Source organism: Lolium rigidum, chromosome 1, assembly GCF_022539505.1.
Source record: "Lolium rigidum isolate FL_2022 chromosome 1, APGP_CSIRO_Lrig_0.1, whole genome shotgun sequence".
NCBI classification, from domain to species: domain Eukaryota; kingdom Viridiplantae; phylum Streptophyta; class Magnoliopsida; order Poales; family Poaceae; genus Lolium; species Lolium rigidum.
In genome coordinates, this window is record NC_061508.1 from 74,095,128 (window position 1) to 74,114,257 (window position 19,130).

Here is a 19,130-nt window from a genome sequence, read left to right on the forward strand (position 1 = left end):
TTGTTCGCGGATGATAGCCTGTTGTTCTTCAAAGCAAGTACTGATGGAGCTAGAGAGATTAAAGATGTCCTCGAGAAGTACTGTAAGGCCTCATGACAAAGGATAAACATGGACAAGTCCTCAATCTTTTTTAGTAAAGGCTGTCCAGGGGTGGTTAAGGAGGGAATCAAGGCTGTGCTGGATGTGCAGCGTGAAACTCTTAGCGAGAAGTATCTTGGGATGCCGTCTGATGTGGGACGATCCAAGAGTGGGGCTTTCAAATATTTGAAAGACAGAGTATGGAAAAAGGTACTAGGCTGGATGGAGCAGCTACTGTCAGTAGGAGGGAAGGAAATTCTGATCAAGTCAGTTGCACAGGCGGTTCCCACCTTCTCCATGTCATGCTTCAAACTACCAAGGGGTTTATGTGATCATATTAACGCTATGTTGCGGAGTTTCTGGTGGGGGAGCAAAGGGGGCAAGAGAAGTACCTGTTGGGTCTCTTGGGAAAAGATGACACAGCCGAAGTACGCAGGAGGCTTGGGCTTTCGGGATATTGAGCTGTTTAATCTCGCCCTGTTGGCTCGACAGGCCTGGCGTCTGGTACAGGAACCGGCATCACTAAGTGCTAGAGTCCTCAAATCGGTATATTACCCGGAATCAGACATCCTCAATGCTGAGTCGGGGTCGCATGCATCACAGATTTGGAGGGCAATTTTGGAGGGAAGAGATACTCTGAAGTTGGGCCTCATTCGAAGGATAGGTGATGGCAAATCTACACTTGCTTGGCAGCACAATTGGCTTCCAAGAGATGAGAGACTCTCACCAGTAGCACCAAAGAAACAAGGAGCGCCACGACTAGTGAGTGATTATATTGACAACACCTCGGCGACATGGGACAACAGTAAGGTTGATGAGTTCTTCCTGCCCATGGACGCAGACGTTATCAAGGGTATTCCGCTCTGTACCAGAGTCCAAAGGATTTCTGGGCATGGCATTTCGAGAAAAACGGTGTATTCACCGTGCGCTCAGCTTATTGGACTCTTGTACATGTCAAAAAAACAAGAGAGGACTGGCTTGATGGGAGGCCTGCCTCCTCGAGCTCAGTGGAAGAAGGAAAGGCTTGGACTAAGCTCTGGAAGTGCGAGGTACCCTCTAAGATTCGCATTTTCTTATGGAGGTTGGCTCAATGCTCTCTTCCAACGGGAGATGTCCGACATCATAGGAATATGTCGCCTTCTAGCGCATGTTCTATATGCGGCCAGGAGGATTCTTGGCGGCATTCACTGGTGGAGTGCACTATGTCTCGATGTGTTTGGGCCCTCTCGGACCCTACTATCGTCGAGCACATGTGCATCACGACAGAGCCTTCCGCCCGGCAATGGCTGTTTTCGATGATGCAGGCCATGGATCATCAAGACTTTACACGCCTGGCAGTTACAATGTGGGCAATATGGTACGCGAGGCGGAAGGTCATTCATGAGGAGATCTTTCAGAGCCCCATGTCGACACATCTGTTCGTGGAAAATTTCTTAAGCGACCTTGGTACAAACATAACCCGCAAGGTAAGACCCATGACAGCTCGGCAAGCTGCTCCGGCAACCAGGTGGATTCCTCCACCGGCGGGTTCTTGCAAGGTAAATGTTGATGGTGCAGTAGCGAAATCGGCGAGGCGAGGAGCTGTAGGTGCGGTTTGCAGATCGCATGCAGGAGAGTACCTGGGAGCATCAGTTGTTTCCATTGATGGGGTGACTGACCCAGGGTGTCTCGAAGCAATGGCCTGCCGAGAAGCTTTGGCACTTGTTGCTGATCTAAATGTGGGTTCAGTAACAGTAACAGTCGCTTCGGATTGCCTGGAGGTAGTGAAAGGTTTACATGGCAGGCAAATGGGGACCTCAAGCCACATCCTACGCGAAGTACAGGACGCGGCAAGGATCAGAGGAGGTGTTATTTTCTGTCATGAAGGTCGCCGTTCTAACGAGGAAGCTCACCGTCTGACGCGGTTTGGGACCTCTTTACCTGTAGGGCGCCATGTTTGGCTTGGTAACAGGCCAGATGGCCTGGCTTTCCCTGTAAAAATCAGAGATATTGATTAATATAGGGGTTTTGTTGTGCTCAAAAAAAAAAAAAAAAAAAAACCTGGAGGCCAACCTTCATAAAGGGAAACTGTCTCCCGCGTATCAACCGAGCTGTCGACACGTGTCAAACTCACAACGCACGCGCGCGACAACGAACTAGTTACGCGGGCCAATGTGCATGCCAGGAAGTACAGCGCGGGCCGCACACGCGATTTGTGAGCAAGTACTCCCAGCTCATATCGCGAGTACTATCTCCCTTCGTGAGCCAAAGTATCAACCGGTCATACTAAGTCACGTATGCATGCAAGTTCTTTTCTGAGTCGCGATCGACTCTTAGTTTTAGTACAGTTACAACGAAATACACCAACAAGTACATTTATGGAAAAACACGAGTACATATACGAATAAATAGAGTGTTCCAAGTACGAGTACAGTTACATATAACACATAAGTACGATTACGAAGAACACACGAATACAGTTGTGTACAAAACACGAGTACATTTACATACATAGTACGAGTACAAGTACAGCTGCACACGAGACAAGTACAATTGCACACAAAGCAAGTACAAGTACATAAGTACAGTACGCACACACGAACGAGTACATGTACAAAAGTACATGTACAGTAGCGCACATGGGCAAGTACAGTCTGAGTAAACGGAAAAACTGCATCGAATGCAGTAAGAACAAAAGTACTTATCAGTTGAAACACGAGTACAATTAGGTACATACCACGAGTACAACCATACTAGTATTGGAAGTACGGAAAAAAAGTATCCCAAAACCTATCAACATGGGATCTAGTTTTGAAGATCTCGATACGAGGATTTCAAAAGTGAAAACGGATCGCAATTTGGACTTACGGTTCTCGAGATATTTCATTTTGAAAAAACGAATCTAGAAAATAAAGGGAAAAGCTGACACAACTCAGCCCCCATCTGTCTTCTCTCTCCTCCCTCATCCACACCTTGCTTCCCCTTGCGACACTTGGCGAGCAGGGGGACCACTTCTCAGGAATTTTCTGGCACCACATCGCGCCACTTATCACGTGCGGATCAAGTTAACTTCTCTTCGCGAAGGTCAGCCTTTTTCTAACGATTTCGGTGTCACAACCATTATCTAGGCTATATACAACACGTAAGAGGAAAATCTACCCGGTGTCATGTGACACCGGCTGGGCCAACGTAGATCCTCCCCTGTATGGCCCATCGGGCGGCCCAGTTGCTGTTGATCAAGATGGAGGAAGTTCAACCCACGAACAAGGAGCCGGATCTAGCCGACCTACTCTGGAAGTCGGATCTGGCCCGGCCCATCAGGGGTAGCCGGATCTAGTACGACGTATAGGAAAAGGCGGATCCTTGACGTCCACGGCAATGTAATATTCCGTAGTTAGGCATCTTGTATTTCGGCTAGAACTCTCCGTAGAAACCCTAGATCCTGGCGCCTTTATAAGACGGATCCCGAGAGCCCTAGAGGCACAACCATAACTCCTTGTAACAACACGAAAGCGCCCAGATAATTCCAGACAAGCAGTAATAGGCCCTGCATCGAGCAGGTGTTCCGAAGCTGGGTAAATCGTGTACCGCCGCCCCGAGGACTCTCCGCCCGATGGACCCTACATCTTCTTCCCTCCATGAGGATCCCTCCTCTGGAGTACCTTCGAATAGGCAACGATAGTTGGCGCCCACCGTGGGGCCAGCGGCATCAAGAGACCGGAACCAGGAGGGTTCCGCCATGGGAAGCTTCAACGACTCCATCGCTGTGGGGCGTGTTCTTTACGCCGGGAACTTTCCGATCCTCCCTCAGGACGAGTGCTGGATTCCAGCTAAGACCGACCCCGTCAAGCTCTCCATCATCCCAATAGGCGATATTCACATCTTCGTCGGCGAGACCGTTGATTCCGACGGAAACGCTCTAGTAAGTAACGCTGACGCGGCCGCCGCTGAGTAGGACGCAGTCGCGAAAATCTGATCTGAGTCGCATGAACTTCCTAGGGAAGATTCCGACTTAGATCCGAAAAATTCAAAGCCCACCTAATCCGCCCCTGAGCAGGAAACTACAGTGGAATACCAATGCAGATCTTCCTGGGTCTCTCAGGTGTTAGAGAAGCAAAGGTGCCACTTCGTGCACTTCCCCGCACATACCACAGGAACCGCCCCTCCTCAGGATGGAGCTGGATCCATGCAGGTTGAGGCTGTCGGAGACAACAATGCTCCGGATCAGCAAGAGGGTGCCGGAGACAAAGAAGAGTCGATACTCGAGAATCTAAGCCCACTATCTGGCGACGCATCTTCCATGGACTCAGAAGAGTACAACCGTATGATGAAGGAGTTGGAGGACGAGGAGAAAGCATAGGCAGATTCCGCTCCGCCAAAGCAGGTCCTTGCGACCATAACTGGGCTGGATAAAGGCGCTGACTCAGAAACAACCCCGCCCAACGCCGGAATTCCGGGCCCGTCAAATCCGGATGCTCCACGTCTGGTTCGCGCTCGCACCACGCAGGAGCCTGGACAAGAACGCGACCTCGACTTCGAGGAAGGAATGTTAATAGAAGAGCTCGCCAGGGCAACAGGCCAGGGTGGCATCACGCACACGGAAATCCTCACCAAGCCAATAACACCTGAAGAAGCCGCAGATCCAGAAGCCTTAGAAGGCAAAAGAAAAGAACTGCTAGCTAAAAAGTTCGCTAATACCACATAAGTAATGCTCGAGGAAAGGGTAGACGCTGAGGAGCTGTGGTGACCCTGCATACTACTGCATGTTGTAGTATGCCAATCGTTGACATAACATGTGCGAAGTACCAATCCGCAAATATTACATCCCTCAGAGTACAACAGAAGCATAGCTGGTCTTTATTTAACTCACTTAAGATTACAAGCCATATATGTACATCACATTGGAGCTCCTCTTGAGTCCATAGAGGATAACTCAAAGGTTCTTGGTGAACCCTACTTAACTTATACAATATATGTCTAAGAAGGCTTAGTACCATTTCTACTCGAGCAGCTAAATACTATAGAGTTCGTGCTGCTCGACTACTACTACTACTCATGTGACTCAAGTGTTGTCTTCTTCTGGAACCTCCCCGGTTCCGTAAACGGTAAGGTAGTCTACCCCCTCTACTCTCCAGAGAGGTCTGGTTCTTCATAGCAGATCCTATCTGCTCCTTCTGGTCCTTCATTGGCCTCCTCTAGGTGATTCAGACAATCTAAGCATGGGATTATAAGAAGTATGAGTACGAGCATACTCAACAAGTTCATTATAAGAAAGAGGTGTTTTATGCACTAGCTACGACATTAGACCAGAAAGTCAAATGCCAATGCAGGTTTTTATAAGCATTTCTTCAAAAGTTTGCTTTTATTTAGAAGAGCTATGTCCGTCAGCCTTCATCAGGTGTCTAGAACTTCATGGAGTTCCTTTTCGGCCGCGTTCGCAGTTCCATAACCCGGAACAGGGAGTGACAAGTCACGATTCGTTACACTCTGCAGAGGTGTGTTGCTTTACCCATAAGAGATCTTAACCTTGGTGCCAACCGGGAAGCTTTCCCGTCCACACTTCCGTGGTGTGAGGACCGGTATAAGGTCCTAGCCAATCATTGTGTTTCTCCGCGACCCCGAACACCCACCCTTTGTTGCAGTTCCGACCTTGGGTCCTCGCCGGTCAGCGTATCCATTGGATACCATCCGACCTCGACTAATATGAGGTATCACGACCTCGATACCTTCACCGGTCTGCTGCAACCCATCATAGACCACATTACCGTGGGGACTTGGGGGTTCCCCACCCACTCCAGTTGTCCCTCAGGATTCAACTGACTACGGTAAGCGCATCCATTGATGAACGAGAGGAAGAAACACAACTGACTACTCCGTCCCACTCCAGATCTTATGGTTAACACGGGTCTTACGGTACAAGAATCACTGGACGTTATTTGTTGTTAATCCTAGATGGATATAAACCCATTGCAATGGAACCTCCACCATACTCATACCATGGTTCCATCGCCCACCACATAGTCATATTCATAGTTATGAAAATAGCATTTTTGCTTTTCATGCAAGAGTGATAAGTATAGTAATTTGCAAGTAATTTGGTAAAAATACTCAAATTGATATGAGCAAACGATGAACTTGCCTGGTGATTGCAAGGTAGTGCAGTTGGATTGTTTGGACTGACCCCGGTCCTCTGTTTCTGAAAGATATCATCATTGTCCGATAAGGACAATGGTTAAAGATTCAAATATGCATGCTTTTGATTTTTAGGGTTATTCCCCCCTTCCCGATGCTTAACTCATTAATGTCGGAGGTGGCGAATAAGCACAATTTATAATACTCCTTAGGAGTTATTAAATAATTCTTGGTTATTTGTATTGAGGTATTTAATCAAAGAAAATATTTATTTTCTTTGACTTCCAATTTATTTAAAATAATTATAAATTTTCGTTTTTGTTTTAATTATTAAAACTCAATATTTCCTTAATCAATTTTTTTATTGGTCTTATTTCATCACATTCATTTTTAACATTTGTTCAATTTGTGATGAAAGTATTTATTTTGAATATCTCTCAAAATTTTAAAGGGGCTACATATTTTTATTTATTTTTTAGAGTTATTTTAGGGTTTTTAGATTTTAATTTCAGTTTTTAATAAAACCCCATGGTCAAAAGACCATTTTGCCCCTCCTGGGCCAACTGGTCAGACCGACCGAGCGGTTAGGTTGGACCAGCCCGTTGGCTCGGCCCAACTGACTCACACGCTCGCGTTGTCCTCATCGCGTCCTAACCCTAATCCCCTCTCGCTCCCCCGACTCTGTGTCGCCGTCAACGACGTCTCCTGGCCGTCTCCAGCGGTCTCTGGCGGCGAAATGGGTCGCAATCGATTTGTCTCGTGACGCCGCTCACTTCCATCCGCTTCGATCTGGAGATTGTGTCGCCTCCTCTCGTCCCCGACCCCCTACTGTAGCTAGGGTTACGGGATCCGCGGCGATTTCGTCGTGTTGATGCTCCTGGATGTCGTGGTGCTGTCCAGAGCACGCTGGTCGTGTGCTGGAGCGGTGGTGCTCGGCGTGGACCACGACTTGGTCTTGGCCTGGCGCTGCCGTGACTAGGCGTGTGCCGCCGTGCCGCCATGGCACGCCTGCATCGCCCACTCCAGGTACGCCTCCTGTTCTTTTCTCCCTCTCTTCTCCTCTCCTTCTCCATGCCATGGTCACTGGCCACGCCTTCCTCTCTGAGGTGCTGGCCATGCCATGCTGCTCCTTGATGTGCCTGCTACTGCTGCTGCACTTGCTCTACTATGCTCTACTGCTTGATCTACTGCTATGTTGTGCTATTGTCTGCTGCTATGCTCTACTGCTTGATCTACTGCTATGTTGTTGGTTGCGGTATGCTCTATATGCCATGAATTGTTGCTGTTGTTCCTACTGTGCCACTGGATATGCTATTGGCTGCTCAATTACTTGCTTGGCTAGCTCTGGTTATTGTTGTGGTTCGATTATATGTGTATGCCATCCTTATTTGCATCCCTGGCTTACTGCAGCTTGTAGTACTTGCATTTGCAAGTGCCAGCTATGCCTGTGTGTGTTGCTGTGAGGCTCCATCTACTCCTAGGGCTTGTTTGCTTGTTCAATTGCACAAATTCATCCATTTTGGATGATGTGCTTATGGATACAATTATAAAATTGTCTATTCAATTACTGTTAATGCAATTAAAGCTTGGATGTGATAATTCAGTAACTTCTATGAGTTACTGATGCCCTGGCTGGTTCTAGCAAGCTCAAGCAAGCTCTGATGATCATATGATCATTAGTTGCATGTTAATTGCTCACTGTGATCCTCTCTATGCTTACTGATGGGTATTCTTGCACTTGTGTAGCACTTCACCATGTACTGGTGATTGCTGATGATAGGTAAAGCATGTGCTTATGCTTGCAGTGATCTATATGATGCTTAGCAAGTGTTTCAGTTACTGTTTATTTGGTTACTTCATTTATCTGTGTAGTTTATCTTGTATAAATGGATAAATGAGATGAACTGCTGTGCAGTGATGAATCTTGTGATGTATGTGCTTGACCTAGAAGGATGCCAACTGCTGTTGGGAACCCTAGCTCCATCTTGAACCCTATTTGGGTGATGACAAGTGTGTAGGCTTACTGTTTGGATGCTTTTGGTGTGGTTGAGTTGCCCTTAGCAGCATCTGGTTGCTGTTTTGGCATCTCCCACCTTGTTGGCTTGCTGTGATGGGATAAGTGCTTGTTGGGTGATCTATTTTTATTGCCAGCAGCTTTTGGTGTTGAAAAAATATTGGCAGATACATTTATACTGCCTTTTTCTGATGGCTTCAAAGGAGTAGTGTAGTCTGGTAGATATGGGTTAAGTATCCGGGATGGTTTCCTTCCTATTTCCATTTGGAAGATGCTACCACTTGTATGGTTGGCATAACCATGGGCATATGTTTGATTCATCTCTGGATGTTTGCCATTTTCACAAGATTCACTTGGTCTATGACCAAATGATGATCAAACAGGGTTTCCACCCTTGTGTGTTTGTGTGTAGCATGCCTGTGAAATATTATGGACAAAACCATCTGGTTTGTCCATGATTCAATGTATACCTCACTCCAGCTCCTAGATGGTGTTGGTGTAGAGGATTTCTTCTGCCTGTTGGTTTGGTGCTTGCCCTGCTCCTCCTAGCTGGCCTGTGCTGGTGCTACTCCATCTGTTGGGTTCAACAATTTCTTCTTCTTGGTGGAAAAAGAACTGGAACTATTCTATTATGTGTTCTTGGTGTTCTTGTGTTCTTGCTAGCTGTGGCTGGCTGGTCGATGAATGGCTAGGGTTTGTGCAGAAAAAGGTTTTATATGAACCTGTGTTGGCCTCCTTGGTCGACAGCAGGTCCTGTGCCATTTTGGTGACTCCTCACTGTGTGTGTGTGTGTGTGTTGGTGAGCATGCACTCATCCTTTTGAGCTGCTTGTGAGGCTCTCTGTTGGGACTTGTGAAGCTGTGGATCAACTCTGGCTTGGTTGATCTTATCGTGCCTATTTTACCTTTGTTTCTAATCTTACAAGTGGCATTTCCACTTGGCACAATGTGCATTTATATTTCTATTTTGACTATGCAGGGATCAAGTGATGATCAAGGAATGCTCCATCTACTTGTTGATCAAGAAGATCAAGAAGATAGATAGATTTTAGTTTAGCTAATTCATTGATATATTGTAATTTTTTCTTTTCTTTTCATTTATCATTTTCTGAAATGAGTTATGTAATAATATTATATTTGAATATAGTAAATACAATGTATTATGTGTGTGATGATCAATAAAGCTCAATGTTTCTCTAATGAGCTTATTGTAATATATTTATATTCTTTTCTTATTTGTATTATCCAAATATAATATTATTGTTTGAATTATTAATTGTCTTTATATTTTATGTGTTGTTTGAGTTTGAATTTCACTTCAAACTCATTTCAAATTCAACCACTGAACTGTAAGTGCTTAGTTCAAATGTTCCCCCTCATTTCAAAACCCTAATTCAAAAGAGATCATGTCCAAGTTTGTCGTACTCTCGAAACCCTAAGCCTAGCTGGTGTCGAGAGAGAAACTTGTTCCCTCTTAGGTTTTATGCAATTAAGCATGCAATTTCCCCTAGTTTTGAGATGCAATGCACATCCCTTTTCTAATTCTACCCCGCAAACATCTGGAATCCTGGGATATTACAGCCTTTCCCCCTTAAAGAAAACTTCGTCCCGAAGTTGTGGTTGGTAATACCTGAACAGCTCTGGATATGCTTTCCTTAAATCCTCTTCTTTCTCCCAAGTGGATTCCCTCTCAGGATGATGTTTCCACTGTATCTTGCAATACTTGATAGCTCTGTTTCAGAGTTTTTTCCAATTTCCTCCTGAATCTTGGCTGGTTTCTCAATGTAAGTCAAATCTGGCTGAAGATCTAGGTCTTCATGGGATACTGGTTCATCTAGTATGTTATAGGGATTGGATCTATTTGGTTCTTATTGACAAAATCAATCATGAGTGAATCTTCCCAACTCCAAAGAACAATCCTTGCTTTGCAAGCATATGGTCCTTCAAGTCCATCCTCGTGCTATGGTCCTCTCACTTGGCGAGATGGAAAGGAGTTTGGGTGAAACATCACCCCTCCTCAGCTTGTCGGTAGAAGATGAGAGCCTAGTCACAGTCTTATTAAATTGCTTTATTTCTGCATGCATTTCCATGCGAATTCAAGCATGGGAAGTTTGAGCATAACACTCACTTGTTGAGGGATTGTCTAAATTTGTGTTCATACTTTCCAATATTTACCATGTCTATGTTGTGTACTTGTTGAGTCTTGGGACTCACTCGTGGATTTGTTCTAGGTACCCCACAGTGATGTTTTGCAAGTAGTTGGTAGAGGGTAGCTCCCATGGATGTGCACTCACGAATTACACCACCCTTTAGTCCTGGCTTTGTCATAACAACTCACATGCTTTGGCTTATGGTCCAAGACAACTAGGTTTGCTTGATGTGTGTAAATGTTGTTTTTTTGTTGCCATGATTACTAAGGTTGTTTGTGTGTTGCATGGAGGGCTGGAACTTCACTACCTAGCTCCATATGTGTTGTATGAGCTCGTTTACGCTTCCGCTTGTGGTGCTATGTTAAATATAGTATTTTTGTTTATTTTTTTTGTCATGGATGTTCAACGGTATAAGAGAAGTGCTGCCGAAATTTTTACGAGCGAATTAAGCTTTCGTTGTGGTTCTGGTAATATCCCAATTTTATAAGGGAGGAGGAGGAGGTGGTGTGTGTGTGTGTGTGTGTGTGTGTGTGTGTGTGTGTGTGTGTGTGTGTCATATACACCTGGCATGTTGTGCTGGGATTAATCGCTCGATGTGCTAGGATCGATTTCCGGAGGAGCGGAGCAGGAGCCGAAGGCTATGGTGTGGTGGGATACGGAGAGCTGTGGCGGAACATTGATCAATCGATTCAGGCTCCACTGTCGAGAGAGTTGTGGGGTGATGTTTACACACGCTTCTATTCTTGTAGACAATGTTGGGCCTTCAAGTGCAGAGGTTTATAGAACAGCAGCAAGTTTCCCTTAAGTGGACCACCTAAGGTTTATCGAACTCAGGGAGGTAGAAGTCAAAGATATCCCTCTCAAGTAACCCTGCAATTACGATACAAGAAGTCTCTTGTGTCCCAAACACACCCAATACACTTGTCAGGCCTATAGGTGCAGTAGTTCGGCGAAGAGATAGTGAAATACAAGTAATATGGATGATTATGAGTGGTAATTACAATCTGAAATAAAATGGAAGCAAGCAAACATATAGCACAACTGGTTGTAAACGGTGTGTCAATGCTTAGAAACAAGGCATAGGGATCATACTTTCACTAGTGGACACTCTCAACCTTGATATCATAATTGAATACATAAATATTATCTCTTCACTACGCTACTCTGAACCGTTCTCCGGTTTGATAACAAACACAAATTCACCGCGCAAGGCTGCATAAGTACTCATTAAAGTTCGCATTCCCAATCTATGGACACCCCACGCTATTAATTTGAGCATACAAAGATGGTACTAACAAGAGACCACAATTCATAAGTATTTATGTAAAGTTTAGTCTAAGAGACAAACACGGTATGCACACTTTTATCTTCACACCGTGGGACAAGGTGTCTCCGGATATCACATAATAAAACCACTTGAGTATCATAATACTTGAAGAATAACATCTACATATTCAACTAGATTACAGTGCTCATGATCACATAAAGATCATATCATAGGAGAGATAGATAGACCACATAGCTACCGGTAAAGCCCTCAGCCTTGGGGGATAACTACTCCCTCCTCATCATGGGAGTTGGCAAGAGCAATGAAGATGGAGGTGGAGTCGATGGAGATGACTCCGGGGGCCCGTCCCGGCAGGGTGCCGGAATAGAGACTTCTGTACCCCGAAACTTGTCTTCAATTGCGACAGATCTACAGAACTTTTCGTGGACAGAGGCTGGTTGGTTTAGGGTTTTTGCGTCGGGAGGCATCTTATAGACGGAAGACCGAGGTCGGTGAGTGCTCGAGAAGCCCACACCACCCCTAGGCGCGGCCAGGGCCTGGGCCGCGCATAGCCCTGGTGTTGTCGCCTTGTGGCACCACTTCCTCTTTCCTCTGGACTCCGTCTTCGTTACAGTAAAATAGGAACTTCGACTTTTGTTTCGTCCAATTCCGAGAATATTTCCTATATAACTTTTCTAAAATAAAAAATAACAGAAAATAGGGAACTTGCACTGTGGCATCTTGTCAATAGGTTAGTTCCGGAAAAAATATAAAAGTGCAGCAACGTGTAAACAAAACATATAGAAATTAGTGTAAAATAAGCATGGAGCATCAAAAATTATAGATGCGTTTGCAACGTATCATGGGGGCTGCTCTGTGATTTTAATTAGATACTTATGGGGCGCGTTTGGTAGCCTGCATGGGATTCTTGCACCACTGCACTAGCGAGATGGGCCTCCCTACGCGTCGCGAACGGGCCATGAAACGCGGGTTGTTTGGTAGCCTGGACGGCCTTTTGTGCGCCGGAGAAGGAAGCCAGGTCCCATCGTTTGGTTACCCATTTTCAGCCCAAATCAGAGTTTCATATCCGTACCACAATTTAAATAGGGTGAGATTACCATGTTGTAGCATGTTACATACGACCAGACACCACTCAGAAGAACAAGAGCCTCACGATCACGATGATGAGGAAGGCGATGATGTAATGTTTGACCCGACTGGGACATACCATTGGTCGTGCTCCTTTTAGAGCATGTACTTCCTCTGGCGGCAGTTGTTACAAAATGGGAATCATGGATAGCTGCGGTGTAAAATGGGTTTAGTGTAACGGTCTTGACATTTGATTCAGAACGAAGGAAGTATTGTAAAACTGACCAAATTTTATTGTGTGTTGTTCGGTTACCATGTAGTACCCAATAACAAAATTGGATCAGAATAAGGGATACAAGTCAATTCGCTCAAAATGAGCAATTTTTTTTTATATTGGACTCTTTCGTAAACTGATTTAAAAATTAGTTAGTCCACCGTAGTGTTATTTACGGAAACATGAACTCAGTAGAACTATTTGGGAATTTTGAGAATCGTCTATACTGTAAAATAGACAGAAACTCAATTCGGCTCCCGGGTGCATATGATCCCTCTACCATAAAAACATATTTGCAAGTGTTAAAAAAAATTGACAAAAAAATTTACATGTACATCTCCATAATATATGTGTATTCGTCAAGTTTCACGAAAAAAATGATATTTTGTGTAGTCTAAGCGAAAAAGAGAAAATTTATCTTGTGACAAGCCTTTGTTTCACCACCGAATTTTATCTTTTTTACACACGTCACATGACATGTCGATTTTTCATGAAACGACTTTGTGAGCGCGTAGCACATGAAGATGTACGTGCGGAATTTTTGTTTCAATTTTTTTGACATTTTAAAATATGTCTAACATGTATTTCAAAATAAAGGGAGCATACGCACCCATGTGCCAAAACATCACTCCCATTTTAGACGCTCTTATCAACTTAATCCATGTTGGCCACAATCAATCTACCATTGCCACATTTTTTTAGATAAAATGCACGACGTGCCAGACTTTAAATTAATAAAGTCCTCAAGGTTTAACATAATTTGGTGCATGCTAGGTCATACATCTTAGCCAAAAAAAAATTAATGACACCTAGGGTCGGCCACCCTCTAACATACCGAACCCAACACACATCAAGGACAACAGCCGACACCGAAGATGCAGCCGAGCACCGTCCATCACTTGTCATTGTTGTTGCGTGGAGGCGTTTGAGCTCGTTTGATACCCCCGAAGCCAGGGACGGTCATGTGGTTTCGCCAGAAGGACCCCGAGTTGTAAGAATAGCAAGGTTTTGAAGATAATGTCAACACGGTAGATTCAATTGTCAATTTATTCTGAATAAACCAAAGGGACCAATATTGGGCCACAAAGATGATCCAAACAACACGACGGCTGCCCGCAAAGTTGGATAAAATCGTGAAGAATTGAGGGAAGCTGGCCGGACACCAAGTGCACCCAAGCAACTGGCGCAGGACACTCCACGCAAACTTCGCCGGCGAGCACTCAAAAAACATATGCTTAGGGTCCTCCGCAGCCCCACAAAGTGCACACGGCCATTCCCTGGCTCTTGCCTAGACCCTACATTACCACTGGATAGCAGGCGGTCCAAGATAAGTTGCCAAGAGAAAACACGCGTTTTGAGAGAAATCCGCACACCGCCGACACATCCGTGAAGTGCGCCACGGTTGCACCGTGCGACAGCTTAGCATGCTAGAACTGACCGAGTACGTCCCAGAAGGCTCCAAGTTCCAAACCACTAAGTCTTGGTCGTCCGAGAGTCTGGTAGAATCGATTAGAGCATCCCAGCCGTTGGGCTCCCCAGGCCGAAATCCGGTGTTATTTAGCGTCGGATGGATGTATTTTGTGGCCTGGGAGGCCCATTTTCCCAGCCGCGAGCCCATGGTCGCCTTCTGACGCGCACCCACCGCGTGCATAGCGACGGTGCAGTCACCGGGAAGGGCAATCGTCGGAGTGCCCTCGACGCATTGAACCGTCGCGAAGTGGTCTGGAGAGCCGAAACGACTCGTCGGGAACGGTCGAAGTGGCCTCGATGCGAGAACCGCTGTAATGGAGCACGAACTCCGCGGAAGAGAAACCGCCGCTCTCTTCGTCGAGAGACCTACATATACCGTTTCCGACGGCCGACGCCATTCATCTGTTCTCTCCTCACCATCCTCCGTCAACCATGATCGATCTCTCTTGGCCATCGGACACCGACAGCGAGGGGAAGCCGCCTGGATGGCGCCATTGGTGGGATAAAGCTGCATCGTCCAGCAGCGACGATTCCCCCCGCCGGCCAGCGAGGACGAATGGGATGACGACGAGGAGGAGGACGCATGGGATGGCGACGAGGAGGAGGACGAAGAGGCCAAGGAGCAGGCCGAGGAAGAGGCCGAGGAAGAGGAGGAGGAGCAGCAGGAGGAGGGCGACGAAGAGGCTGAGGACACTGACGAGGAGGAGGACTCAACTTTCTCCGACGAGGAGGTGACGAGCCGGAAGCGTCGCCGCCACGACGATGAGGCGGGGCCATGTAGGAAGAAGAAGTAGTTTAAGTTTGTTTTAAAGTTTTTATATGTAATTTTTATGTCTATTCGAATTATATTTGAAATATATATAATCTATCTATGTTGCACCACTTGAGAGTTCAAAGCTTTCGTTCAACGAGGGTATTGCCGTAGATCAGGAAGACGAGGGTATTGCCGTAGATCGGGAAGACGAGGGTATTGCCGTACAAACCCAGGCCATTGTCGCCGACAAGTTGGGGCCACGCGCGCTTTTGTTTCGTCCGGAGTCCCCGAGCGCTCCCCGGGGAGTCGGAGATGGCGTGGGATCGCCGGATGAATTTAGGCCCAAATCCGGACGAAAACGAGAAACCGGGGGCGCGACTGGACCGAATAACGCCGTCCGCATGGAAAAAACGTTCGGGGGTCTCGTCGGGGAGACGAGTGGAGATGCTCTTATGTCCCTCAACTGGTGCCAGTCCGCAAGCCCAATTGACACATTTCCCCACAGATCTGAGCAACCGAACTCATCTGGGACAAACTTATAGTATTAAACAAAGTGGGAAATCTGTCCTTGAGCGCCGTGTCTCCCGTCCACCTATCCGTCCAGAACATCGAGAACTGAGTGCCATGGCCATTCCTGACAACATGCTTAGCCCCTAGCTTAAACATGTGTTCAATTTTGTGAAGACTGCGCTAGAACTGGGATACTACGCTTACCAGCAGGGGTCAACAAGCCAGTGGCTGCCACGGACATTTGAAAAATTGGCGCGCAACAGCCGGGCAAACCAACCAGAGGGCATGAGAGGATCTCCACCATGAACCCTCCGCAAGTTCTTCCTGTCCTCTCGTCACCTGTCTGTTACAACCAACGACGCGAACCTATAAAATCCTCACCTCCTGGACCCTCCCAATCCACCCCAACAAAACCAGAAATAATCTAGCACCCATCCCCTAATCTCCCAAACCCATATTCGTGGCGCGCCGCCGATATTTCCCAAAATCCACAAACATGGCGCGCGCCACAGTCGCAATCCTCTTCTTCATCCTCATGGTCGCCACTGTTAGCGCAACACAGGCGCCCGCCGAGTCCCCAAAGGCGTCCAAGGTCACCGATGCGAACGCTCCAGCCAAGGCACCCGAGGCTGCGAAGAAGGCAAAGTCCCTCGAGGCCGCCGCTGCCCCGGCATCAAGGAAGTCCGGCCCGGTTGCTGCGCCACCCAGCAAGAGCTCCAAGGCCAACTCCTCACCGGATTCCAGCGTGTCGGTTTCTGCCGGTGACTTGCCGAGCCCCCCGGCGCCATTGGCTGCGATCTCCCCTAGCGCTGACGGACCTGCGGAGGATCCAGCTGATGCTGAAAACTCTGGCACTGCTGCTCTCGGCAACGGCCGAACCGTCGCTATTGTTGCTGGTGCCGTTGCCACTGTCATCTTTGCTTGATCCATTGGGGTGAACGCGGGTGAAGGGAAGAAGGATAAGCTTGGCTATTTTCTGGGTTGTCACACATACCAGGAGGGGATCGATTGTGTATTTCTTGGTTTTTCTCACTTCGTGTGCTCATGCAACATTATGGGGTCGATCATTTCAACTGAATCCAGTGGATTGGATTATTAATTGACTGATGCATCTGGATATATATGATGCAAGAAGCTGACTCATTTCCCTCGTCGTTAAACTTTACCACTTACTCGAACTACATTTTCTAAAACCTTTCGTATAGAGGAACACATGATACAATCTAAATGAGACTTTCCAAAAAAAAAAGAGCATTGGAACATTTCGTGTCATAATAACAGCATGGATTTCTCAAGGACGCATATCCACCGACAGCCCTCATAGCGCATTTCAATATGCCTATTATGGTACCGGCTATATTATTATTTTAGGCTCACACCAGCGTCCTATAAAGGCTGGTGGCATTTAGGCGAGCCCAATAGAATGACCGGCACGCCCGTGCCATCCCCGGCCCACATGGACCAGCACCGGCTCCCTTGGGTCCGCTTCATAGCCACAATAATCCGTTGGTTAGCATATTTAATGACGGAAAGCACACCGTCGGTTCCCGAGGCGACTCGACCACCAGGCGGGTCCACATTCGTTGATAGCGGCCCCTAACATGTGACGACACACCTACCTATGCCAGAGTAATGGTGCCACTGCCACCTCCCCAACTGTTCAGATAAGCCCTCTCGGCGCTAGCATGTGCCACACGCGCTTCTCTTTGCACGTGTGCCCTCGATACTCGAACTCATGGAGCCCACATTCTCCACCAGCAATGGGGCACAACAACCACAAAGCTGGGGATAGAGGCACCGGCACCGACAGAGCAAACCTCCGTGCAACTTCACCATCGACGAAGCGATGGTCCTTTCCACAGTACCGTCTTCTCGTGTAGGTGAGCTACGTGATTACCCCACTCCCGGAGGGTGACCACCTTCTCACAAACATCCGGTGCTGGTGAGCCACACTTTCGTCGTCGGGATGGGAGGACCAGACTGGGTCGAAGGCAGCATGCTCTTACTGCCTCTATTCTAGGAGTAGCGCGACCAAGAGCTCATGACAGTGCATGCCCCCTATGGCGGGTCGTACATCCGCCATGGTTGTCACACATTCTGGGACGACGGTATTGTCCACGACATCCTCGTCAAATATGGCTACGTGCCATCGGCTCGTCGAGGTCTGTGTCGCGTGCCTCCACTCTAAGGCTCTCCCCCGACACCATCCTATGTCGTCACGCTCCTCCACACATGCCTCGCCACAACTCCCCCAAGCTAGAGCCATCATTGCCTTCGTGTCGCTCCAGGGACATCGTCTAAAGGCTGACGCTCGAGGAGGAATGGACAATGATCTAGCCGTGCAAGCGCATTTCTTTTCATCAGTACCCTTCAACACTGATGTTCACGCCCAAGCCGGAGCCAAAGTGGACACAATATCTACACCACCAGGTTGAGCTATCGCGCGATCCCAATGACCCGGATGACTCGCCAGGGCTTAGTGTAGCGCTCCAGACATCAACTAATGACGTGTTCCGGTCTGACCAAAGTTTGCAAAGTGGTGGTCGGCGCAGAACATCGGTGTCTTCATCACTGTGGAGAGCGAGTTGAGCGGCCATGCAAATTCACTTGAAGCGGCCTTGCAAACCTGCCATGCAAATTTAGTGCACCGTTTTTCATTTTACACCGAAAATAATAAATGGTGTCATTGAAATTTTGGAACTGGTGACGCGTTGGTGGTACTCCACTATTGTTGGTAGTCGGCGGCGTGCCTGTTCAAAACACCACTGGTGAGTCACTAACTAGTGGTGTTGCACGCTGAGTGCCACCAATATGTTTTATCAGTGGCGTCATGTGGGTTCGTGGCGTGGCGGATATACGTGACAAGTAGGCGTATCTGCAGTACTGCGATGTGAGCTAGTTATATATGCGAGGCACCGGCTGCCCCCACGACAGAATATTGCAATCAGGAAGCACCGCCATCCCCTGTAGAGGTGTGAGCCAGAAGTTGAAGGCAGCAACCACCATCCCTCTTAAAGATGTGTGATCGCTTCCGTGAAGGATACGAGCAAGAAAATTATGAATGCGACGAAGCAGAAACAATATTTCAAACCCTAGGCCAATTCCAGGAACAGCCCACAATGAAGGGCGGGGAGTGTCAAGGTATGTTTTAACCTATTTGCGGAGGAACCTATGGAGGGCTTCAGCAACGCAGAGATAGAGCAATTCACCGAGTTGGATTGGGAACAATTAGCTCCATGTGAAACGAATTTTGCACTGCACTACGTGCACAGACGACCATTGCTTCTGCCCTGCGAGCTCCAAAATGAACATAATGATGTCTAGGACTTCCATGATATGTGCATGAAGGTTATGAAAACTGATAACACTGTTGGCATGTCTTACCTCGACAAGCATTTTGTTGATGGGCAAGGT